Below are 26,859 nucleotides of genomic sequence, written 5' to 3' on the forward strand. Positions count from 1 at the left end.
TGGTTCATCCTGTAAATAGCTCAGCATGTATCTTTATGAGAATTCAGTAATGACACATTGCTCAGTGGGACGGTATATGGAAATTGATTCCCAAGATTTTTATGCATAAAATTCTTAATTTTTTAATGTGTGTATAAGTTTTCCTTCAAGCAAAGAGTATTCAGGGGCACTCAAGTGGTGCAACCCTGCATGGTTGAGTTTTTTGGACAGTGTTCCCAACACCTTGACAGGAACTGAACCCCAAATTTGCCAGCCCACTCCCTTAAATAGATTTCTTTCTCTTTCAGGAACAAGAAAAATGTGGAGTAACCAGACAACTGCAAATGGATCTGTTATGTACAAACTGATCCATGCTTTTTTCTCCTGGAGTTTTCATCATGGAAAGCCAGTGGTAGGCAAAAACTCTGTAGTGCTTCTGGTACCTGGTACAGCAGAAGTGTGGCATGAGCAGGAAACTGATATGGTAGATGCAGAGCAAGTACCCAGAATGCAGTCAAAATTCAGTGGGAAGTGGTGGAAACCAAAGTCTGTTTTAAAAAAATCCCATCTTCATTGTTTAGATTCTCCATCAAGCCACAGTCTGCCGACAGAAATGTATGCAACAGGACACAACAAATGTGCACCTTTCTATTCTGCCAAAAATGCTGATTTTTAAATTATTCTGTACTAATTTGTCTTCAAAAGACAGCAATGTAAGAAAAAAGTATCACAAAAACCCGTTTTGATTAAATACATTAAAACAGTTTAATCAGAATATATAGTGTTGGTGATATTATATATATTTATGTATAATATATTCTGTATATAAAATTATATATAACATAATAACATATGTAGTTGAAGGATTAAGAAACTATCGTGACTTTAGAATATTTTTTTTATTCTGAGTCCTTACAGGAATTTCAGATTCAGCTATTGAACTTCACACATTTTTACTTTAGATAAAAGCCCTAAAAGTATTCATTGACCAGTTTAAAGTCTATAGAATCACATTTTTTTCTCTCCTAGTATATTTTCAATTAAATAGTCTATCAGTGTAGTCTAGATTCTGCATTTTTTTACTGTAACCAACAGTTTTCAAACAGTCTCACCTGACGTCAAGAAAAATTCGAATAATAAATATGTTTTTCTCATATATAAAAATTTTCCTTTATAAATTCTAAGTTGAATAATTAATTTTAAAGTATATTTTGGTTTATTTTTTTTAATTGAAAACAAGTCAAACTTTATCTCTTTGAATTTTACTTAAGCCAGCAAAGATGACCTAAGGATGACTTTAATTTCTTCCTCTGTACTAAAAACTGGTTGGCAAGAAAGACAGTTAGTCTTTTCTGCAGAAGCACAGCTGGAAGGTATCTGTAAGTAAGTGCTACTATTTGCTTGGTCCTCCAAAAATTCAGAGCATTTTTCTTATTAGTAGTACCTTAGTCCAAATACCTTGACTAAATTTACATCTTAGTGCTTATTCTTCTTTTCTTATTGTAGACTGGACACAGTTCTTACTTGTCCAACTCCTGTTACTTGCTGCCAAAAGAATGTTTAACATCTCCAAAGCCAGCTGTGTTTCTGTGGGAAAAATCCCAAACCAAACAGTAGGGTAATTTGGAAAATGCTTTATATCTCATTAGGGCAAATAACAATATAAAAACTGAACACATTTTGAAAGAACTTTACAGGTGGTACACACTTCAGAGAAATTATGGGGGCAGGTGGTATAAATGTGCAGGCACCTGCTTCAGTAGAATCTCTTGGGCTGATGATTGCTTCTGTTTCACTGAAAAAGGGGGAAAAACTACCTTTGATAGAGAAGCTGGCAAAGAGGCTGTGACTCTGCCTAAATTAGAGTTCTATTTTTGTAATTGTCCCACGCTTCTCTGTCATTAGTTAGACAATTAAAGATGTTGTCTCAGATTTAGATGCACACCGCTGTAACTTCAAAGCATTTATAAAACTAGAAATGGTGCAAGCTTTAAATATCTTTAAATCTCTCTCACTTTACATTTTATGTGTCTTCATATTCTTATATACATTTGAAAAACCACCTTTACATAGTTCTTAAAAAAACACCACTTCTTGCTCAGGAAGTTCTTGACCAAGTGTTGCTTGATGTTGGAGAATATTCTGAGAAAAAGTAATGAATAAATATATGGATACACATTCTTACCCTGCTTTTCCTGACAGAAACATCATTGAAATCCAGCAATTGCAATGTCATTTGCATTTGGATGTTTGTATTTTGACACAGGCATTCAAAATCAGAGCAAAACATGTTTCCTGGAGAACTTCTCTGGTATCAGAGGACAGTAGTATGTCTCAGTGTTCTTCAGTAAATACTAAACCTTTGTCAATTAAAACACAAGTTGCCACAGGTGGTATCTGCTGTGGCAGCTTTAAGCAGTGCCTCCTCAATTTTTTCATCATTGACAACCTTCAGAAATGTATCAAAATCCATTCTGTGGAATTCAATCAAAAATTTAATTAATGGGGCTTGCATTTGTCTTGGAGATTGTTTACCAGCATTTTGGTTTAAATTTAGGCAGTGTTTGAAATTTAACACATCATTTATAAGCTTCAAATTTCCAGGGACCGAGGCTTGACATGATAACAAAATAAAAAAAAATCAGTATCATTGAGGCATTGAATCATAGAATGGTTTGTGTTGGAAGAGTTCCAAAACCCTGCCATGGCCAGGGACCATCCACTAGAACAGGTTGCTCAGAGCTCCATCCATCCTGGACCACAGCATCCTGGAAGTGACAGATATTCTGATTTCAGAACATTCCCAAATAAGTTGTTAACATCAACAGTGTAGTTTCTTTGGTATGTCACCTCACCTTTATTACTCCACTTAGTAAATGACATCTTATTAAGCTGACTATCCCTGAGAATTATCTCACCTTACAAGACATTTTTCGTGGGTTGAGGTATTACTAAGCCAAGGACTGAGGCTTGACATGATAACAAAATAAAAAAGAATCAGTATCATTGAGGCATTGAATCATAGAATGGTTTGTGTTGGAAGTGACCTTAAAGACCATAGAGTTCCATGAACCCTGCTACTGACAGGGATCATCCACTAGAACAGGTTGTTCAGAGCTCCATCCATCCTGGACCACAGCATCCTGGAAGTGACAGATATTCTGATTTCAGAACATTCCCAAATAAGTTGTTAACATCAACAGTGTAGTTTCTTTGGTATGTCACCTCACCTTTATTACTCCACTTAGTAAATGACATCTTATTAAGCTGACTATCCCTGAGACTTATCTTACCTTACAAGATATTTTTCATGGGTTGAGGTATTACTAAAAAGCAATGCTTTTATAGTTTGATTTATTCATCTAAAGTTAGTGAAGTTAAAACTCACTTCGAAAACTTATGTTTATAGAAATACTGTAATGACACCACATTATTATTTGTATTTATTCTTAATACATTTTTACAAACGTAAGAAAGGGCTAAAATTTAATCAAATTAAGCACCACAATTCAAACACAAAAGCAAATACAAATGGAAATTAATCTTGGACAGCCAGAGATGTGTAAAGATTAAGATTAGGATATTACCAGATATCTGGTGGAAGTTTTTACTAAAGAAATATTTTTTTCCACTCAGGTTGGTGACATGATGTTGTTGATCTTTGAAATTACTTTAATATTTATGATGATATTTTGTTTTAATTTATACTTTCTAAATATTTCAGAATGGCACACAAAAAGGAAAAAATAAAGCAGTTATGACTTTTTATTTTTTAGGAAGTAATCAATTCCTGACTGTTAGAAATTGAGAGGCAAATTAATAGAAAATTATTTTAATTATCAATAATTATAACTATTTTAGAGACTTACATCACCAGAGGGCTGTCTGTGATTTTTATAATGGGAAGAACTGTTAGTATTTTCTATCTTCTATCTTTTCTCAATGTGGAAAAAAAGCAGCCATGCAAATGATGTATGATAAAGACCACCTCAATTTGTCTCTATTTTGATATGTTGTACATGTCAACCAGTTAGAATTCTTGCATGTTCTTTCAGCTCTGATGACCAGACTGACCCTTATTTATTTCTATTACCATTACCTCCACATGAGTTCTTGTGAAGTGTTAAGACCTCTTTGTACAAAATAAGGAAGAAGAGAGGAGAAGAAAACAGTCTCATTCAGATTTGTAAAGATTTTTCTCCTATTATTGTAAAATTAAAAGTTGCCCATGACAGCTTTCAGAGTCTTTGTGTAGACCCAGCCTCTGACAGTAGTGATCTAGACAGAGTTCAGCAGCTGGTACTGATGCCAGTAAATCAATCAAGGACAGGATGTGCTGTATGAAACGCTGGGAGAATTTTGTTTTACAATAATAATCTTATGGGCAGCCAGATAAAGATGACATATAAGCCATAATTTAACTTACATTAAATACAGTCTAAATTTGAAAAGTGTGGTGTCGTCCTGGTGTGGCCTCCCAGGAGAAGACATAAAGAGGTAGAAGAAAGATGAAGGCAAATGACTTTCCAATGAACCATTATGATGACTCCTGTGTTATCACATAGGATTTACATGTGATTTCCTCATTTTTCTTACAAGATCTCCTGGGTAGTATATTTAATCCTGCTGCCTCTATTCCTCTGTGCCGTGTTGTTTTTTCATGGGGTTCTCCATCAGGTAGAAAATTATTATTATTGGGTCCCTAAGGCCTCATGGTGAGGCTGGCATCAAGTGAAGCACAGGTATCCCTGCTGCAGGCACTTTCAGCCAGGAAGCACATGGAGAACCAAAATTCCTTGCCCCTGACTCAGGTATACCAATAGCCAGTATTGGAGTAAGGAGCATAATTGGACAAATTACTGTCTGTCTCTCTGATTGCAGAGAGTCCCTAAAGAAGACCACATTTTCTCTAGCATATTTATCACTTGAGACTATTCCAATCATTAATTTCAATAGTTAACTTGGCAACTTGGTCACAAAAATCTAACCTGAGCATGAAAATAAATGCAGTGTATATTCAAAATTCCATTTTATTGCTTGTGTCAGTAGAAATTTGAATCCACATTAATATCCACAGCTATGAATTTGCATTTTACTTATGGTCATTCTCTGGTATCAAAGTGTTTGTGAAGAGGCAGAATAATCCTCTCTCATGTCAGAGTTCCTCCTATCATCAGTCTTGACCTTCCTCCTGGGTGCTTGACATTACAATAACAGGGTGTTTTCATTCATGTCTATTTCTGCTGAGCACAAGGCTTTATTATGCTTTTGGTTTCACAAAAAAAAAAAAAAAAAAAGGCAGGGGGGTGGTTGGGGAATGGAGAGATGGAGATTAGTCATTAACTGCTGATCCCCAAGAACCTGCAAAAAAAACTGTTTCATTCAAGATACAATTGGGAGTAGTGATAAAGTACAAAATATAACGGCGTCCTCTGAGATGTAACATGGGACATTTATTTAGAGTAACTTAGCAGGAAAGCCTGACAAATACATATTGCTTTATGATTGCTTGTGCCTTTGTTCTTCATTTGTCCTTCTTTAATACTTCTTATCCTCTCTTGAGAATTTTTTCTAATATTTTGGTACACACTAAGACCAGGAAGGTTCATAAACATCTAAGATTAATCTCAGCCATGCTTTTTGTTGTCTTCTTTGGAAAAGCAAATGCAGATAAAACCTTCAGCTGAAGTGACAGTAGTCTGGTAAAGAGTGGTTTCACAGGAAAATATGATCAACAATGAGTAATGGATCTGTAATCATCAACTAGCCAGCCCACCAGTGATAGCTGGAAAAGAACAGAAAATGGAGATAAAACATCAGAAAATATAGCCTCTATCTTTAAGAGATGGCTTAATATCTTAAAGAGACAGCTTTTTTTTTTTAAAATGTGATAGTTAACCCAGTGAGAAACCCTAAGCAAGTATAGTAAAATCTTTTGACTTAATCCTTCAAGTTGTAATTTAGTAATTGCAGCATATTACTCTTTAAATACATTTGCTTTTGTGCTTTTCTTTCAGTTCTAGTCCAAAGATGCTTCCATTTTATATTTCCATTAGCCTCGATAAAGAAAGCTCATGCTCATTTTCTTCTTTTGTACCGATCTACAGAGTGCTGGCCCTGGAACAGAATACAGATTCTGCTACAAATTGTCAGGTAAGATTTCCAGATCAGGTGTCACTGACACACAGTGACCACACTTGACCAGACAAAACTGATGCCTAGAGGAGCTACCTAGAACAGAGGCTAGACAGTGTAAAAGAAATAAAGTAGGTATTTATTAAAAAGGCATTCAAAGGATACACCTTGAGCAGTACAGGAGCCTGGTAGAGGCTACACCCAAGATGGAAAATGGGTCATGAATTTTTCACATTTTTATATGTTTTGGTCCATTTGTATATTGAGATTAATTGTTCAATTACAGCTTCAGGTGATGAAGTCCCATCCTCCTGGTTTTACTCCCCCTAGTTTGTTTTTGATTATACTTTTTGAGGCCTGAAGTTGTAATGGTGTCCTTGTTTCACAGGCTGGAAAAGGATTTTTTTGTCAAATTAACTGTGAAAAGAACTTGCTAACACTTTGTATAAGTTCAGAGTTATATACTGATGCAGCACAGATTCTGAAAAATATGAGCGCTAAAATTTAAGGCATCAAAACAATCTGTGTTTAAGATGTTAAGGCAATAGGAATGGGAAAAATATCAAACTACTGAAAATGGCACTCGTGCGCCTTACTGAAATGTAATCATATCTATTGAATTGCTTGTCCAATAAGTCCAGATCTCTGTAAAATATATTTTTTCCATCAGTCCATCAAGAAAGGACATTGCCAAGCCTCTATAGAAGTAGCAGGCTATGGCAAGAGACGTTTTGGTAAGCTCTATGTTCCTGTGACTCCTTAGTGACATTCTCCCCCCAGTATTTCTGCTGTACATTAGAGGAACTCCACTGTGTTGCTGGACTTTCCCTCCCTTTGGCTTTCTCTGGTGACAGAAGTCCTCCAAAATGCCTCATAAGGCAAACCATAAATAGTGAGAACATATTTGAGCTGCACTGCATGTTCCTTTGGCACTTTGGCAGGAAAAGGGCATTTTAAAAGGAAAATGATAAATAATCTCACTTTTCAGGGAAACTTTCTAAAGTGATAGAGATGTAATTTTCATAATTTTTTATATGTAATTTTTGTAGGAGGCCAAACTGTTTAATAAAGGAGATGGATGGTGAGGAACAGAGTCATAGTTTCTGTTTAAGTCGTAACATTTTGTAAGAGAAAGGCTTCCTTTTGAGTTTTATTTAAAATGGACTTTCTAAATTTCCAAATAATAGAAGAGCAATGGAAAAATAGCCTCTTTTCTAAGCTTCCTGGAAAATTTGCTCTTTCAGGGACAAAAAAGATTTAATAGGATTTGAAGAAAAAAAAAGAATCAACTGTCAGCTTTAATCATATGTAAGGTTAGTAGGAAGAGCTCTTGAGCAACAAAGTTTTGTTATACTGCACCTCAACATTTGAAGTAAGATAATTCATTTTCCTCTTTAGCTGTTTAAAACCACAGTTTCCCTAGACATACAACTGGTAATATGATTTATTTTAGACAATGCTAGTGTGTACTAAGAATATTTTGATTCAGGTTCTCATACATTTAAGTGCCTCCAAGGCAGACAAAAACATCTTTGTTATTTCCAGCAGAAATACATCACAGAAGGTAATTTAGGCTTCTCATTTTCTGTTTCAGGATATGCTTAGGCCAGCTTTGAACAAGTTCTAACCATTAAATTACAATGTTTTCAACACAGTTGGAAACAATAATAAATATGATATTTCTGATTAAAGACCACATGATCTGAAGTGTATTACTGCAGATTTTTTTGTTTTATATTGCTGTTTCAATACACTTTATTAATGGTTAAATGTTTAATAAAAGCATCATATTTAATGAACAATGGCAAAAGGATATTAAACAGATTTGTTTTTCAATGACGTATCCCTCCCAAAATCTTAAGTATAATTCCATTCTGAAATGGAATATAATTTAGAAATATATACTACAATTTGGTATAATTTACATTCTGAAAACAGAGGAACTAATTTGAAATTAGTGGAATCATGTTGTCAGAGAGAAAACAACTCTTCATGGAAGAAACACATTTTATCAGGATACACGAGTGCACTTAAAGCTCTTAGAAGAAGGGAATAATTAATTTATTCTATTGTTACCCAAACCAGGTTATTAAAAAAATATAAATTTACTGAAATATCCTACTGTTATCAGGAAGTTTTAGTGGGGCATGCCTGTTGACCTCTATCACATTTTTAGGGCTATTTCTTGTCTAATACACATATAAATATGAAATAACTGATATTAGAGACCCAGTAAATAAAAATATATACATTTCTAAAACAATAAAATTCTCAGCAAGATTCATGAATCAAATAAGAAAGTACTAACTGAAGACACAAACTATTCTTAATTCAAATTGAAGTGCAATCTGTTGTACTGAGAAACTAACCTCATTCCTCATACAGTTCTGCCCTTTGCTTACTGCCTTCTTTCAGTAAAATAATTTAATTTCTGTGTCTCAAGTTCTTACAATCATTATTTATTTTTCTTTCTTTGTCAAACCTGCAAGTGACTGCTTTGTAGATACGAACTATGAAAGTTCAGCTGAGATGAAAATTTCTATGAACAAAATTCAAGTTATCTAAAATTGTTATTTTCTTTGGAGGTCTCAGACCAGGTCTCATGGATCACCTCCACTTTAAAAATATATATATTTTTTTCAGACTGAAGTGTAATGTTGGGGTCCCTTAATATCAAGACCAAGGGGAGAAATGAGGGTTTGATAACCTTCTCTTGAAACTCAACAATTTAATATTACTGCAAGTTTTTAAAAGAGAGTTCATATACTATTTTGAAATGTAGAATTGTAGCCTGAAGTAAATCCTGATCCTGCAGGGGCACATTACATGCTTAGCTCTCCATGTCTTAAGACAATTAGTGGAATTCAATAACATTATTCACTGGGCCAAAGTTGAATCTACAGGCAAGATTTTGTAAATTTGTGTCTCAAAATAAATAGGTTTTTTTTGTGACCTTATTAATCTCTTATCCTTTTTCCAGTTTTGTTCTGTTCAATAATTCTTAAATAGTCTGTTTCAGACTTGACTGGGTAGATTAGAGGGCTATGGGATATGGTTCAATAGGGATGACAGATTTCTCAATTAGTCAAACTCAAACAAGCAAATTTTGTCATTGAAACTGTTTTTACAAGACTGCAAATTTATTACTGATGTTGTATCTCCAGTGCAAGTCCACCAGCCACTGAACAGGAACAAAACACAAGTAAAATCAGTCACCAAGGATTCAGTGCTTCTAAATTCCTGCTGTTGTTCTGTTTCTTATGCTCTGTAGAGTGATGAACTACAACACAGTCAAAGAGTGTGCCAGTATAGTTGCTGGGAAATGTCTTGGAATAGTTTTATAGACAAAATCTGCCCCAGACAAATGCAGAAAAGAGCCTCCCACTGAGGTGCATCCTATACAGAGAGAGAATTCAATTTTCTTGTGCTCATGTAAAATTCCTGTTACAAACTACAAATCTGAACCCACAAGTTAAATCTGCTGGTCACAAATCTTAAAAGCATATTGTTTTTAATTAAACAAACACTTTGCATCAGATTCCACTCACAGAATTTACTTTATTACGCTGACCCAGGCTGCATGATGAAGACAAACCCAATGGTAACTGAAAAAATTTAAATGCCTCTCTTTTAAGTTGTAAACATAGTTTTATAACATGCAATTTGTTAGTTAAATGCTAAAATGGTTTTCTGACTTGTATCCATATAAGCATGAAAAGCCAACTATTCCTCTTGAATTAAGGAGCCCAGAAGGTTTACTGGTGCCCAGGCCTATTCAATGAGTTCATTTGCCAAGCTCCTACTCTCAAAAACTCTTTTTCTGAATGAAAATAACATCATTTTTTCCTGGAACACCAGTCAGATAATTGCTGTCTCTGGGGGAGAGGCAAGGACAGACTTTTCCTGAGTGGAAGATGCCTCCAGCTATGGCAAGGCCCTCCTAACAGAGTGAAGACCCCAATACCTGAGCCAGGTGAGCTGGGATCAACACCAGCAGCAAGTGCTGCTGGCAGCCCCAGGCTCTTCAAAAGGAGCTGTGGCCAAGGTCTAGCTAAGAACAAAAGGCTATTAGGCCAGAGAAAAAAAATGACAAAAAAAAATAAATTTACTAGTCTGGAGACAAGGCTAAAGCAGATATTTAGACTCTATTCAGGTGAGAAACTACTCAGAGCCTGCAGCTAGAGAGAAAAACAAGAACTAACACTCCAGTAACACAGCTGAGGAAAGGAACAAATCTCAAACCTAGGCTTAGCTGGAGCCCTGGGGCACTAAGTGTGGGTGGAAGTTCCAGGCGAAGCCACTCAGGGCCATAAAGGCCAAATCATGTTCTGATGGTGTCTTTCTTTCCTGGATTCATCTGCATAATAATCATCCCAATGGGCGCAAACCAATTTAGCACATTAAAAGAATGAATGTCATTAATTTCATTCTCACTGTTCCTATGTCACCTAAAAAAAAATGATGCTACCACAAAATATGGTGGACATAAATGGCTTCTGCTGATAAGATTGCTCCAACTAGGTTATATTCATTTTATACATTTGCTTGTTGCAAATACTAGAAGGGTGAAGGTTTTTTCCTCTCATGAAAATTTCCAGTAAGAATACTTCATTGTAGTACCTAAAAAGCTGGAAAAAAATATTAGAGAAAAATTAAATAGAGCGAGAAAGCATTCTGCTTAAGCTGCTAACTAGATAGCAGCTTATATAAAAGCCCCCAAATATATCTATATCTGTATCTATATATATATAGATATATAAAAGCCCCCATATTTTACTGCTATTTTTACAGAAAGATCTGAGTTGGTCCATAACCAATTAGAGATGTAAGTAGGAATGTTTCTTAATTATCCTACTAACATTTAACTGATGAATACTCTCACTCAATTTGACTTATGGCATGCGCAAAAATGACAGAAAATTCTTACTTAGTTCTTTACTTATGTAAGAACTTCTTACATTATTGATGGAAAAACCAGGTCACTCCTTCCAATAAAATGAACAGAAAACTTACTTGAGTCAAGGAAAATACTAATCTTCCAAACCTGTTAGCAGAAAGCAGGTCTGCAAAGATATTCCTTTTCCCAGTTATTTGAGTTCAAAATCTGAAATAATATTGATGGTCTTTTTATGCACACCCACAGAAATACAAGTAAGGATACTCCCTACTATCTGGGAGTTATATAATTTTCAAAATGTTCCAGTGATGCCAGTATTTTGGCAACACTTCTAGCTATTATATCAAAGAATAATATTTGTAACCAATACAAAGTAGTTATTGATACACCTTCTTACTGGGGAAAGAGCAAAATCTAAGTTGTGGTTAGAGGGGATGATTAAGTTAACAGGGAAAAAGAATATATTTTAAAACAGTTTAGTTTGAGTTTTTCTACTGAGATGGGTCCCTAAAATCCCACTGAAATGAAGTATAAGTTTAGTCTTTAACTAGCTACTGCTCAAATTGTTGCTTTTCTAAGTTGCAGTATAGCAAATATCTTAGTAAGCTTCCAAAAATCTGAAAGAAGTATGGCACTAATATGGAAATAGCCAAGAAGAACTGTAGGAATACAGCAAATCAAAATTCATCTTTGTGCTACTGTGAGATCAAAAGAGTGGTTTACAATGCCTTTATTGATTTTTCTATCTTTCCTTAATAGTGTTGTCAAACTTTGGGAGCCATCACAATAATACTGCAGAAATGTCCAAGCCAGATTTCATGTGTAACATTTTCCACTGTATTATGCTCAAATCTTTCTATTATTTACTTGCCAAACATTCTGGCAAAATTTCTTTACTTCTTTGCAGCAATTTGGAATTTTTCATAGACTTTTTGATTTGTCTGTTTAATATAAAAATAATTTTGCCCAATAAGTTTAAATTTTCTTGGTAGAAAGTCTGATGACTAACAAAAAAATCAACAAACAAGCAAAATTAAAATACCATACAAACACATACATACACCATTTTTAATTTTTCTGATATTTTTGTTGTTATTTTACTTCAATGAGGCAGAAATTTAGAATAACGCTTGCAGCTAGCCTAGCCTTCTCTTTCTCCTTCTCTTTCTCCTTCTCTTTCTCTCATGCTAGCCCAACAAGTTGTCACTTCAGTTTAACAACCAATATACCTGAACAAAGTGTGTTGTAACTAAGCTGAGTTTCTCTCCTTTCTCCAAATGCACTTCAGTTCCACAGCACGTTTTTAACTTGTCTTCTGCCTCATAAATTAGTCCTATATTGGCAGGCTGGAGATTCAGAAATACAAAAAAAAAAAAAAAAATAGCAGCTAAGACAATATCTGCTACTTTTTTTTCTGTTTCATATTGCAGGATAGAGTCATCCTAATGTATTTAATGTAGTCTTATCAAGAAAAAAAACTTTAAAGAAATTAAAATAAATAATTTGTTGGGGAAAGGAGTAGAGAACAAAGCAGAGAGTGCTTTGCTTAAAAATCAACTTGTGTAACTTTAGTAAGAGACTTTATTAATAAGTATTAATAAAACAGCATAAAGAGGGGAAGACTGGAGGCTTTATCAAGAGGAAGTCTGTAAAGTCTCCCCTGCCAGTGTGAATAGAGGGTGGAGGGGAAAACTGTGCTGAAGAAAATGCCAAAGTGCTTCAAAATCCCTGCCAAAACTAAGAGAGCACCAACATAAATTATCTCTACCTGGTCCAATAAGACATTATGGTCTTATCTGGATTTGGACACTAAAGAAAGCCCTTACACTGCTGCTCACAGAGTAAACCCACTGGTATTGTTACCCCTTGCTATAATATCTGCAGCTCTTTCCACTGTCAGCAAAGCTTTGGCAGAAAGCAGAGCAGAAATAGCTCTGCTCCCCTCCTGGCAGCTGTAGCTGTAAGGAATGGACACTCTGGGAATCAAGGTTGCTTGGAGATATTCTCACTGTCAGGAGGATTACAGAGATATGCTAAGTAAGCACTGGAAACACACACCAAGTTTAACCTCCAAACCCCACACAATGGTTTTATTCCTGTGCTGTCTGATAGAGGCCAAAAGGGGACGCAGAGGATTTCCCTCCTTTTCATCTTCCATGGAAAAAGTGGTCTTGATTCCCAGCTGAAAACAAAGATCCAGCACTCTCTGGATGCACCGCTTTCTAAAAATTCTGTTGTATAAAGCAGGGGCCTTGTGAAAAAAGGGTGCAGAACCAGAGTGATCAGCTGAAGCAAGTCTTGTATGGAGCAAAATCTCAGTCTGCATCTCAAAATGCCTAAAACAATTTTGGGGAATGACATAGGGAAGAGTGACTGCTGCTGACAGGGGAGACATCCTGGATTCCTGGTGCCCTTTCAATCCCAGCTAGCAAGGAAGTCCACAACCCAGTGCCACAGTAAGTTTAAATGGGGAATGGGGAACTGGAGAGGACAGACTTTACCATCACAGTGCAGCCATAATGGTCCTTCTCCAAGTCTTTGAGCAGGAATGGAGACAAAGGAGGCACAGCAGAGATCTAGGACAATATTGTTCCTCCAACTATATCCAGCTACTCAGCTAATTCCCTTTAGCTGATCTGACAGAAGATTATAACCACAGGAGATTTTGGTAATTATCTGAAACACCCTTTAGAAGCACATAAACATCAGGGATTAGTTAAGCTGCCTCATAGAAAAGTGCAACCTGTAAAAATATCAGTCCAAGTGGAGCATTATTAGTGTCTGAAGCCATGTTGGGCTATTGAATTTTGAACTGGGCCTTGAAAACCCTAGTTAGGGATTCTTGGGATTCAAATAAAGGCTTAGACCAGAGAATTGAAAAGACCGCAGTAAGCTAATCAAATTTATGAGCTATTTAAAGCCTGGGAAATTAAACATTAAATATATTTCAGGAAAAGAATAATAATAAGAGCTTGACAAATTGAAAAAATTAGACTGGCATCAATTATGTAGTTGAATAAAGATATATACAGACACTTAAATAGAGACAAATAATGAGTTCTGAAGAAACAGTAGAAAATAGAGGATAACTATCTCAATGCCAATATCTTGGATAACAGATTATACTTTGAAACAGGCAACAAGAAAGCAAATAGAGATTTGAATTGCATTATTAGGAGCATTATGTGTAAAATCAGCAATTATTATACTTCCCTTTATTATACACTGTTAAGGGCCCAGCCTCAGCTGTTCTGTCTCAGTTCAAAAAGGGAACAAAAAAAGTTGATAGTTCACCCTCTTGAATGGCAGAAAGTGATTAAAAGTTAGGAAAGGGAAACTGTTAAAGAACATGCTTAGAGTCAAGAAAAGGTAACTCAGGGAAGAATAAATTCTCAGGAAATAGTAATAAGGATGTCATAAAAAGACAGGCTCCTATTATTCTGACTTCTGAGAGAGGATAAGAAGAAAATAAAATGTGCTTAAGTTAAATTGCAACACAAATATTCTGTTTAAACATTAGGGAAGGCAATTCTCAAATGCCAAAAAGTTAGTATAGTGCTAGATATTATTGTAAAAAGGTCATATATCTACCCAGAGACTTAGAAAAGAATATAAATATCAAACAAATGCTATGTGAGCATTCTCACAGAAGATCGTTGTTACATGTACCTTGCTATAATATTCTAAATGAAAGAGGAAGGTATGTCTTGTTCTTAAAAGAATGAGTAATTCATTATTTAATGAGGTAAGTTTTTAAGCAAAATCTAAGAAAAGAAACACATCCTCTCAATAATATGATTAATTGAGAAACATTTTTAGATTTAGTCTGGGTGAATGTTATATAGATTTTGATTTGATCAACAATTCATGATTGTGGTACACTGTGTTCTAGTTATCTTAGAGAGCTGGTAAGGCAAATCTTATGAAGGTTATGAACTTGATGTAAAAATATCTAAGTAAGCAATTTCCTAACATGAGAAAAATTTAAATTCAAGTGTAATTTAAATATTTTTAAATTGATCTGGAAATAAAAGAATTATGATGAACTCTATTTTAAAGGTGATCACATGGTTACTAGTAACTACACATATAATTTCTGAAGGATATGCATTTTTTATTTTTACATAAATTATAGCAGTCTTTACTCCCAAAGCACCCTTTTTAATGAATATTTTGCAGGCAAGCAGATCACAGATCCTTGACCATAATTAATAAGTAACCTGTATGTTTTCTTGAGAATTTAAAAAACAATATAAATTGCTTTTGACTGCAACAAATAGAAATGCTCATTTTTCTTGACATTTAGACAACTCTCCCTTTATAGCATCTTGCTTTCCTCCCTCCAAAACATGCTACTTTGGGTGTTTTAAACTTCAAATTCTATTTAGTGTTTGAAATCCAGAATACCATTCCTGAGTGCATTTGTGCAGGAAAAACATGCATAAAGCAGTAGAGGGATGAGAGGTGCTATGAAGGCAGCTGAACCAGACAAAGTTCAGGAAGCCAGGAAAATTACGATCTGACAGCACTTTGTGGGATATTTTTCTCTATAGTAAGGGACTCTTCTCCAAGTTGAAATGGAATAGTAACTTAAATCTACACACTACTCAGCTGTGCTTTTTAATTTTAACTGAAAATCCCAACAAATTCTCAGAATTCCAGACAATCTCGTGCTGAAATGGAATTTAGAAGTCCTAAAACCAACCAGTTTTAATAACCAAAAAAGTATGCAGAGGGAAAATATTATCCATGAAATCCCTCACAGTAAAAATCACTGCAAGCAGAAATTCCTAATTAAATAACCCACAATTGTCTAGAAATTGTTTTTACTGTAATACTAGAAAGAGGAATCTCATGAATAATTTCAACTATAATTTATGATTCAGCAGATGCACTGTGCAGCTCATGTACCACAACTGCACACAAAACTATAACCTCCAAAAGCTGGAAGCCCAGTTCGTGCCTGGATTCTGCAATGAGGAATGAAGAATTCTGTGTGGTAAAATTTTACAATTTCAATACCTACCAAGTTGTCCATATATTTTACCAGCCTTAGAAATTTATCAGGCATGAAAGCAGAACAGAAAATAAGGACATGTGACACACATGTCAGCTATTTAATAATGTACTTTATCCTACTAAGTGCATGTTCTAAAGATAGTGACATCCCAGAAATACATGAATCATTCTCTCAGCACTTTTTCCTAATCTTCAATCTTTGCTCAGTGGAAGTGAAAACACTGCCAATTTTTTTGTGCAGATTCATAAAGAATGAGGATTAGCAAAGTGTCATTTAAGAAGGTTATACTGTTCTCTGTGACATGAAGTGAAATCAGAAAGGATCATCTGCATAGCTGCAAAATGGGTTAGGCCACAGTCATCCAGTTGTCTTTTAAAAGACCAATTATAAACCCAGAAATTATTTTCTTTTGTCTCAAAATTATGACTTCCACATAATAGTATTTGTCTTCATTATTTGGATTATTTTTTCCCTCAACTGTGAAAATGCTTAATTGAAATTCTGGTTTAAATATTCATATAAATATTAATAATCATAAAAATATAGGTAAACATTCAAAAGCAATAGACTGCCACCCTAGATATTGAAGTTCAGTTTACCTATTATTATTTAAACAATTTTAGAGGAGGCAAGTACCCATTTATTATTGAAGAGCATGTTGTCCCCATATATTCTACAGCTGAGATGAAAGGGATTTTTTACAATTAGTCAGAAATTTTTACACTTATGAATATTTTTGCAAGATTTTAGCAGATGTTTTGCACACTCCAACATAGTGAACAGCAGATAAAACAGCCAGTTGTGAGTTTCAGGTACAAGTGTTATGAAGCATATAAGTGCCAGCAAAAGTATACAACATGAGGATCAAACAAGTTTAAAAAACTCAGAACAAGTTGGTAGTTGAAGAAAAGACTTGCAGAACTGTTAACTATATTCTTTAACTTGTTGGTAGAATCCAAGATTTAATCCATCTTGTGTAAATTTGAATTGGTTTAGTCATCAAAGGCACATTTCTCTTTAACATCTCAAGCTGCCATGTCTTAATTTACTACAGGAAAGCAAGAACTTCTGATGAACACATCTGTTGTACCTGCCAGACTAATTTAGGCAGCATTTCATACCATGGAACTCCCAGACTTAGCCAAGATTGTCAAAATGTAACAGAGAATCTGTAAAGATGACAAGTTGCCAAGAGCAAGATTCCTTCCTTGTCCAGAAGCTGACAAATTTGTTTCTGTCATCACCATGCAATGACATTGTCTCAGGTCAGAGGGGATGGAGAAGAGATTTTGCTTCTGCTTGAGCTCCAGCCTGGTCACAGGTGTACATGTTACAGCTCTGGTAAGCACAGTGGACAAAAGAGTAAACTGAAAATATCATGTGTGTGTCTCTGTGTCTGTCTTTGTGTGTGTGTTTGTATTTGCAGCAGCAGCAGGGGGAGAGGAAGAACAGCTTTTTTCATGAATCTGAGTCATTCAAGCAAACCTTTTTCATTCAAAATTCTTCGCCCAAACAATTTGAACAAAAAAAATTCTAAAAGATATCTGGGAAATAAACACTCATAAGGTAAAAATACAAGTTGAGACATTATTAAACAACAGAGTGCAGGAGTAAGACAATATTGGGAGGGCATTTTGTGATTTTTTTTTCTTGCTTCATGACCATGTAAGAAAGGTGGTTGACACCATGAAGCAGAAGTATGAAAAATCAAGGAGAACATCTGAAATGGTTTAATATATGTCACTGAGGAGAAAGGAATATTCCTAGTGAAGATAATGCAAACACAGACTAAGAGGCCAATGTGAAAAGAAACACATTGTGAAGTGAACTCATTGACACATATAGTTCTGGACATGGATCTAAGAAATTGTCTCTGATCTAGTATTCCAAGTACTTTATCTGGGTCTTCTGTGATTAGGAGTTTGAATCTTTATTTGATTTTTTTTTTAAGAAATATTATTCTCAAATAATCCTGATGCACTTTACCCAAAATTTTACTTGTTTCAGATCATTTAGCAGATTGTCAAAGGAGAGGCCAGTGAGGCAACCCACCCAACTCAAAGATCAGATGGCTTTTCTTAGGCAAATAGGATATAGTTAAGTGTTTGTTAATCACTGTGGGGGAAAAAAAAAAAAGAGTTGCATTTATTTTCTCTCTTTCTGTATCACCAAATATGATATGCCTTAACAGTGAATGTTGTGGTCCTGAAATATCCTCACATTTTATAGAATTCATGCTTGAAAAGACCACATTTCCCATAATGCAAAAAAAGTTTGCAAAATACTAGGAACTTCTCTAAAAGCAAATTGTTTGTGGAGCTACTCTAGATGACTTTTAAGTAAGGAATATTTTGAAAATCTGAAAAATAGTAGATGCTGACTAACATCTTCCAAATATTGACCTCTCTGATTTACTGAATGTGCAGAAGAGTTCCACAGTGTGATCTTATTTGGAAAGGTTAAAATAATTTGTAAGTTTGTTTACCAATATTGTAATTTATGCTTTATATATAACAGTCTGTATGTGAACTATGAATGTTGTTTCACCTATATGACCTGTCCATTTTCTCTTTTTTTTTTATGATGCAATGAAATCAGTCAGGCAGAAAAGGTTGAATTAACAGTGCAGCTGCAAATGCGTGACAGGACATATATTATTCTGATGAAAAAAATTGAAAGTTCACTGGCAGGGCTTCACAGCTAAATTTGCTTTCCTTGCTTGCCTCTGTTTAGTCCTATCACCACTAAATGACAGGCTGGGAACATGAAAAACAAACAGCTGAAGAACCTTTTTTTTTCAGTTTTATGAATGATGATGGGTGCTTGTTTATGCTAAAATTAGGTGTTACCTTCATAAAATGCATCACCTGAGTGGAATAAAGATGCTGTAAGTGACTATAATTCATTCAAATGAGTGAAAAAGGAAGAAGACTTCTGATGGTGCTAGAATTCCATAACCTCCAAATACAAAATAAAACAGTGGCAGACAGGCACATTACTGAGTGGATTTTTTTAAAGTAAAAATCAATAAATTATGAAGCATTGATTAACATCATACACCAAACGTACAAAGTCAATCTCTTTCATCTTGTGATCCACATTCTTTCCGCAGTGAAAAGCTGACCTTTTAAAAATGCTGTCTTTAATTCAGGTCTCAGAGACCACACAAACTGGCAATAGCAGCAACAGCTGCTTTGATTCATGGCAGAAATCACTACTGTGTCTGCTTGAGACACAGCTGTTACCAGCACTGTTAAAGCTAAGAAACCTGAAAAAAAGAAAGAAAAGGTCATTGCTGGCAGGTAGGCACACTGTCCTGGTGGCTGCTGAGTCAGGTGCTGCTCTTCTGTCCCCAGGCCACCTCCTCACTCATCCCTGTGCTCCAGGTGAAGAAACCATTTCAGGATGGCCAGAGCCTGAAATAGAGCCACTGCCTTTTCTGCTCCTGTCAAAACACCCGGGGTAGGCATAAATCCTGTCAATGTTAACCTTTGGGTTGGCTTTTGCCAAAACTGAGACTGTGTAGAGCAGAGGGACTACAGCATATGAAAGCCTGCAGCAGACCAGGAACGAGGGTTGGGGAGAGGATTGGAAACTTGAGGAACAAAATCCCTTCTCCTGATTCAGCTGCAGCTGCACATTTGACCACATCATCTCCTAAGTCTGTGAATATTTCAGACCCATAATCTTGCTTTTATGAAAGCTCACATGGATGGGGTGACTGAAGAGCTATGAGCTTGAAAACAATATTTAAATCAAAACAAGTACCCAAAACCTTAAATTACCATTAAGTATGCAGGCATACACTAATAATTTTCTGATGATTTCTCCATTATTTCTCCCCCTACCTTTTTTAATCTTCCTGGTTTTTTGGGTGTATTTGTTTTGTTTGTTTGTTTGTTTCAGTCCAAGGACAGAAAAGTTAAAAAGCCTTCACCCTTCCTGAGATGGGGAGCCAGTTAAAAACATTTTTCTATCTCAGCTGCACATTCTTAAAAATCAGACAAAAGAAATTTCCCTTGCAGTGTAACCCATCAAACCTAGGAGTGGGCAGAGAGACAAGAGATGCAGATTTGAACTACCTAAAGCTAATAGGGAGGTAAAACTGGAGCTGCCTTTCCTTTGACAGTGCTCTAAAAATGAACTCATATTTTTCAAGAGAAAATTGAGAAAGGCAATTAAATCCACAGGGTCACCTGTGCAACCACAGCTGTTGCAATCTGCCAATTTAAGTCTCATGCACAGTCAGACCTGTGCCAGAGGTAGAATTCCAGATCTGTTTCTTACAGAATGTTGGAGAAATTCCTGCTTGTATCATTCTCATGACCACTATTCACAATTGTCTGATCTTGCAGAATGTATGCAGTACAGGGAATTGTATGCTCTCATCTTTGGAATTCTGCTACAGAAGGTCCATATGGCTGCGTTAAAACAGCCCCTACACAAAGTATCTGACAACAGTACAAGTAACAAAGTGTTCAAAATCTACAAAATTGAGTGTTTTAAAATGAAAATGGAAGTGTGGCCCTGATTAAGGAGTTCTTTTCTCACATAAAATTCCACTGGGAATTTTCAAATTCCATATAAAGATCATATTTCTGCAACCAGCTTCATAACCTTCTGCTTCTACCTTACAAATATTCCTTTAAACTTGAAATACAATTCCACAAATGACCCTACAGAAGGCTGATGGTGAGTAATAAATGATTTTTTGTTCTGTTTTCCAAGACCATCTTCCTCTTTATCTTCTTCCATATGATACATAAATTCTTAATTCAAGCTCCTTTTAAATGTGTAGGCAGATTAAGAATAAAGACATGATTGTTTTCTTCAGGTTGTTATGAATGAATCCAAATGTGCTATCAGCCAAATCTGATGAGAAACACAGATGTTCTAAACTTTCAATGAATATCTCAGGTGACTGCTGAACTGCAAACAAATTCATTTGATGAGCCATAACCCCAGTGGAATAAAATTTTCCCTGATAAATATATTATTCAAAGTCAAAGTCTAACTTTCTAATTTCATCTCGGGACAGTATGAAATGCCTCTGACAATGAGCTGAAAATTAATAAAATATCTGTTGCAGATTCATTTCTGTTTGCTGGATTTGGAGGTTGCTAGGTGATGAAAAATAAATTGATTGAATCAAAGGAAAATGCTTATGAGAAACTACAAAACAGATTGCAGGGTACAATACTTTGAACATGAATTAGCATATTGTTATGAAAAAGAAGGCATTTTATAGAATTATGGGGATGAAGATTTGATAAGAAATTACTATCAGAAGACATAAGCATGACAATAATTCTGGAGGCACTTAGCGGTTAGCAATGAAAAGCGATAAATAACTGAGAGTAAGAGAAAGGAAAACGCTGGAGAAGATGCAAGAAATCAAACAGCCGGGCTGCTTCTTAGATCTAGAAAAGCTATAACTGAAACCTGCTTTGACATAAAGTAAAATGCTGCTGACAATATGTATTCATGCAGGCATAGTCAAAGACAAGAGAACATGACTACAATTCCTTTGTTTAAAAAGCTTCATCTGCTTCCGTGCCTATTTACAGGATCCTTGGAACTCTTCCTGAGACTAAGCATGCAGTCTCAATGGCAGAGATCAAAATAAAATACCACCATTATTTGAAGTAGATAACTCTGTATAATTTGTTTAATTTTATGCATATAAAAATCTAAATAATTCAGTGTAACAATCAAGCTGTACTTCTAACTGCACAAGTTAGAATATTCCATGAAACTTTTCTAGAGCAATACTGCCTTGGATGTGTTGGTTTTGTCTTCAAAGAAAAGAGTGATCATACAAAGGAATTGAAGAGAATCAAGCTACATGGAAGACCATTGCAGAAAATGGAGCAACATAGATGTAGCAATAAGTGGAAAATGAAATGCAAAACCATTTACAGGAATTTACCTTTAACCCTGGGCACCATTATGGGGAACTCTATGGGGGCCTGAGGAAAGAAAGAAAATACAGGACTGAAAGCAATGCACAAATGTGAATTTTACTTTAGCAAAATCTGCCAGTAAATGCAATGTGTACATAGAAAACTTGTAGGTAGATGTCAGCTATTAAATAACAAGCATTGTTGAGACAGGCAATATTGAAATCCAGACACTGTGACATGCACGATGAGTAAGCTTATTCTCATTCCCCATTTACTGCAGTGCTATAATAGTGACAGAGACCATGGGCATATGTCACCTCTAAAGTTTCTGCCAAGGAGACAGCACAGTCCAAGGCTTCTCAGTGTAGTCCCTTGAAGGACAATCTGGCTCAGTTTGTGCCTTTGCCTTGTTAAGGTCTACATGGAGTCTTGACTTTCTTTGGGGATTCTTTATGCCACAGTTTAACTTCATAACAGCACTGGGGGCCTCCTCCCAGTAATGTGCTTTTGTCTTTGCTAGTTCTCAGCCTTTGGCAGGTTTTTGGACATCCCACTGGCTGTAAGATCAGACTAAAACAGCTCCTGCATTTCAGACTTACATTTCTTTCTGCGTAGCTTCTTTCAGGTTATTTGTGTGAACTTTAAAAGTAGCTTATGCCAATAGGCTTAAAAGACTTGCCATGTAGTCATGGACAAAGTATTTGTTAGCCCTGGGGAAATTTCACACCAGCACTAAAGAGCAATTCCATTACACTGGCATTAGCAACAATGAGAATTCAGTAGTTGGGCTCTTTTTGAGAGCCTGGGTCATGGTGCAAAGCAAACAGGAAGCTGTGTGAATGCAGTTTGCATGTTAACACACCCAGACAAGCAGTCCCAGGGCTGAGACATTATTTTCTGTCTCTCTGCAGGACTCAGTAGCCTGGGGCAAGCCCAGCGCGAAGCTGCCTCTACCCAATCTTCAGAGAGCTTGCAAGGAAGAGTCTGCAGCATTCAGAAAAACACCAGGTGAAGTCTCTGTTGAATAAATTCTATATTATTAGAGATGCCTAGCTTAGCTCAGAGTTCCCAGCATTGATGTAGCTCTGCACATCTGGCAGTGAAGGGGATTTTCTTGGGAACTCTTTATAGTCTGGACATGACTTAAGACTGGTGGCTGAATCAGCTTTGCTGCAATGATGAAAATCTTTTTGGATAGGTCCTGGTTGTAGAGAAAAGGGGGTCAAGTTTTTTATCACTTTTCTATTCCAAGCCATTCACATCATCACCAAGGCATGGTTTTGGAAGGAACAGCTGAGTGTCAGAAACTGGAAATTCCCCACCTTTCCTGTCTCACTCTGGAGATAAGAGGCTGGAATCAGTACTCTGCCACCACCACTCCCTTTCTGTTCTTTCAGTGAATTCCTTCAATATTGCCTTTGTCTGGAGACCATGTGGGCAGCACTAATTTTAGGAAGTGTTTTTGTTCTTGGAGGTAAATATCTTATTGTGGGTAAAACACTCTATCTCTTTTGTATGTTCTTAGTTAATAATATTGCTGTGGTTATTGTGATTTTAATAAATTGTTATTCCAATTTATAATCTGTCCTTATTGTTCCTCAATTATTAGAAGTAGTGGAGGGAAAGGGAGCAGATTATTTATTTCTCTGTAGATGTTAAAACCAGCAGAGGAGGGAAATAAGAAGGATTGCCCAGTCATCACAGTCTACAGAGAAGAGTTTGTGAGTTCAATGAAGATAATAATTTCTAATAAAGCAGGACCACAAAGAAAAACAGATCTAAACCAATTTGTCTAGAGCCAGTCTTGCCACTTTTAAAAGTCTTATTCAAAATCAATAATGGATAAAATTTGTTTATAATGACACTCATAGCCAGCTGATTCACACCATCAAAAGAGGCCAGATCTCTTCCTGATAAGTGAAACCAAAGTCTTGACAAAAAACTCATGACATCATCTCTGGGCCAGTGTTTCCTGAGGTAATCCTCCCACTATCCCCAATTAAAAGTCTCTCACAGACATAGTCTCAGATAAAAAGGATAAAATTAAAGATTCTCACCAGAACAGCAAAGCCCTTGGTATTAACTTACAGTCTTTCTGTAAGGTAAAAATAATATTAGATTATGAACATGTTCTGTAAAACAGAAGACCAAGGTTTGGACCATCTGAGTTACTACAAATGTTTTAATATTTACATCAGAGAGTAATTAGTTTGACATTGTTTTGATCTTCTGAAGATCTTGCTTTTTAATGTAATTTTAGCCTGAAGTAAAGAGTTACATTTATGTTTAGAAATGCACAGAATCATAGAGTGTTTAGCCTGGAATACACATTTGAAGATTGTCTAGATCAAATTTCCAGACCAGAGCAGGGTCAGCTATAAAGAGGTGCTCAGAACTGCATCCAGTTGTGTTTAAATATCTCCACAGAGGGAGATTCTACAGCCAACCTGGGTAATCTTTTTTGCTGAACTCTCATACTATTTTTTTCCCTTAGTTTTGAATAGAATTTCAACTGTGTTTTTATTTGTGCCTGGTGCCTTTTGTCCATTCATTGGACATCACTGGGAAGAGCCTGGCTCCATCTTTCACTCACCCACAAGAGCATCAAGATTTCCCTCATGAGCCTTTTCTTTTTTAGTGTGAATAGTCCCAGCTCTCATCCTCTCCTCCTGTGAGAGAAGCTCCAGTCCTTAATTGTGTTTGTCCAGTGCGCCCATTCCTCTTGCACCAGGGAGCCCAGGACTGGTCTCAGCACTCCAGGCATGGATCAGTAGAGCTGAGTGGAAGAGAAGATTTGTCCCCCTCGACCTGCTGGAAATTCTCTGCCAGCTCAAAGGCTCATTACGTCTGCTGATCTCACTGTCCACTAGGACTCCAAAGTTTTTCTCTTTCTTGGCAGTTCAGCCAATTTTAATCTAACTCTCACTTACCTAGTCTGTATTCTATCATCAAAACCTTTGCTGCAGTCAAGATAAGCAGTACTCAATGCTGTCTCACTCATCCACTGAGCCAGTCTTCTCATTGCAGAGGAGGCTGGTCAAACATGACCAACATAAAATACTTGTATATCATGAAAAATAACAGAATAGCAAATATAATTTACATTACTATCATGTACTGCCATCAGCCTTATTGCTTTATGTTTTTCACTCATTGTTATCCTGCTCTATCCAGTACCACGCAGTAACAAAACTTCAAATTCTGGGAAAAAAACCCAAAACTAAACTAAAATGTGAATAGTAAAGTCAAAACTCAGCTGAAATTAGACTCTATGCTCATTTAACATAAAGCTTCAGATTACCATCTCTTTTAAGAAAGTTGTTTTCCTAGCACTTTTCTCTCCTAGATTTTACTTGAGTTATCAAAAAAGTGAATAATAGTTCATATCAGATACCATGTAAGTAAGGAGAGTGTATGGTCACATGGGAGTAGAAATTGTAGATCAATTTCTTCTTAATAATTCCTTAGAATTGGGTAAAATTAAATTCCAGGCATCACTATGAATCAGTGATATTACTGTTTCTTAGCAGGTTATACCTGTAATACTTTTATAATTTTGTTTTTAATTCAGTGGACATTCTGTTCCATAAAATTCACTGCTTTGAATAAGGAATTTATGTGACATTTTTAGAAGGACTTTGGCTGGCCTTTGGCATTCAGGAAAGCTAGCAGCACTTTAATAGCACCATGTCCTTTCTTGTGGTACTGTTCTAAAGGATGATAGAAATGTTTACTTCCCCCTGGTTTATAGTTCTGTCAAATAATTTCATGTCTTGCGAATGGGATAATAAAATCAATTGATAGCACTAAAACATTTTATTTTCTCTCACACAGATGCTTATTTAGTGGCAGCTTAAAAAGAAAAAAAAACCAACAAAACATCTTCAACCATCTATGATATATAGAGCTGAGACCCCAGAGGCACTCTGAAAACACCTTGGTCAAGGATCAGCAGCAGAAAGTTGACTGAGTCAGAGACCTCATCCAGCCTAACAAATGTGCTTTCAGCTGTACAAGTTTGTATTCTTTTTATTTGTAAAATTATACTTCAAATATTAAAGACTTGAGTATGATATTTTTAAGATGACTGAAGTCTCTACTTAATGCGATGAGTAACTAATTTTAATAAAGCCATGTCCCATCCAAAATATTATATGATGGTTTTTAACTTACAAAGATGTGTTATTGTAGTAGCATATTAATGTATCATGGCATGCTATTTGGTTAATAAATTCAATCAAAGGAAAAAAAAATTAGCTTTGAACACATAAAGATAGCATATTATCACAATAATGACACACCTGAAGGTGGGATGCCATCCAAAGGGTCAAACTGGAGAGGTGGACAATGGGAATCTCATGAGGTTTGGTAAGACCACGTGCAAAGTGCTGCACCTGGGTCAGGGCCTTTTTGCAAGAGCATGTGGTGACAGGAAAAAGGGGAGTGGGTTCAATCTGAAAGACTAGGGTTAAATTGAATATTAGGAAAAAATACTGTGAGGTTGGTGAGACACTGGGACAGCTTGCACAGAGACTTGGTGCATGCCCCACCCTTGGAAGTGTTCAAGGCCAGGTTGGGTGAAGCTCTGAGCAGCCTGGTCTAGAATGCAGCTCTTCCCATGAGAGCAGGATTGGAACAAGATGACCTTTAAGGTTCCTTCCAATCCAAGCCATGCTATAATTCCATGATAAACACCAAAATCAGCAGTACACAAACACTACGGGTCTCAAAAGTACATAAACCAGTTCTGCAGCTAGAGGAATTTATTGCTAAATATTTTTTGATTAGTAGTATTGACTTTGTCAATATTGAAGCTTAGAAAGCTCTGATATTTTGCATAGGAAGAATAAAATTCAAGCATTTCAGTAATAACAAAAGATTCAGATTCAAAAAATTGCAGTAATGTTTAAAATTCTACTTTGGGG

At 35.9% G+C, this 26,859-nt stretch overlaps 1 long non-coding RNA gene across 1 annotated transcript; it reads left to right on the forward strand.

The window, feature by feature from the left end:
• The first annotated feature begins 280 nt into the window (after positions 1-280).
• On the forward strand, positions 281-25,841 carry LOC120506192. Its single transcript, XR_005628443.1, has 6 exons — positions 281-391; positions 6,087-6,132; positions 15,898-16,010; positions 17,086-17,372; positions 22,846-22,942; positions 25,769-25,841. It is a non-coding gene; the product is annotated as an uncharacterized LOC120506192 (long non-coding RNA).
• Positions 25,842-26,859: the final 1,018 nt, after the last annotated feature.

Source organism: Passer montanus, unplaced genomic scaffold, assembly GCF_014805655.1.
Source record: "Passer montanus isolate IOZ18808 unplaced genomic scaffold, ASM1480565v1 scaffold102, whole genome shotgun sequence".
Taxonomy (NCBI): Eukaryota; Metazoa; Chordata; class Aves; order Passeriformes; family Passeridae; genus Passer; species Passer montanus.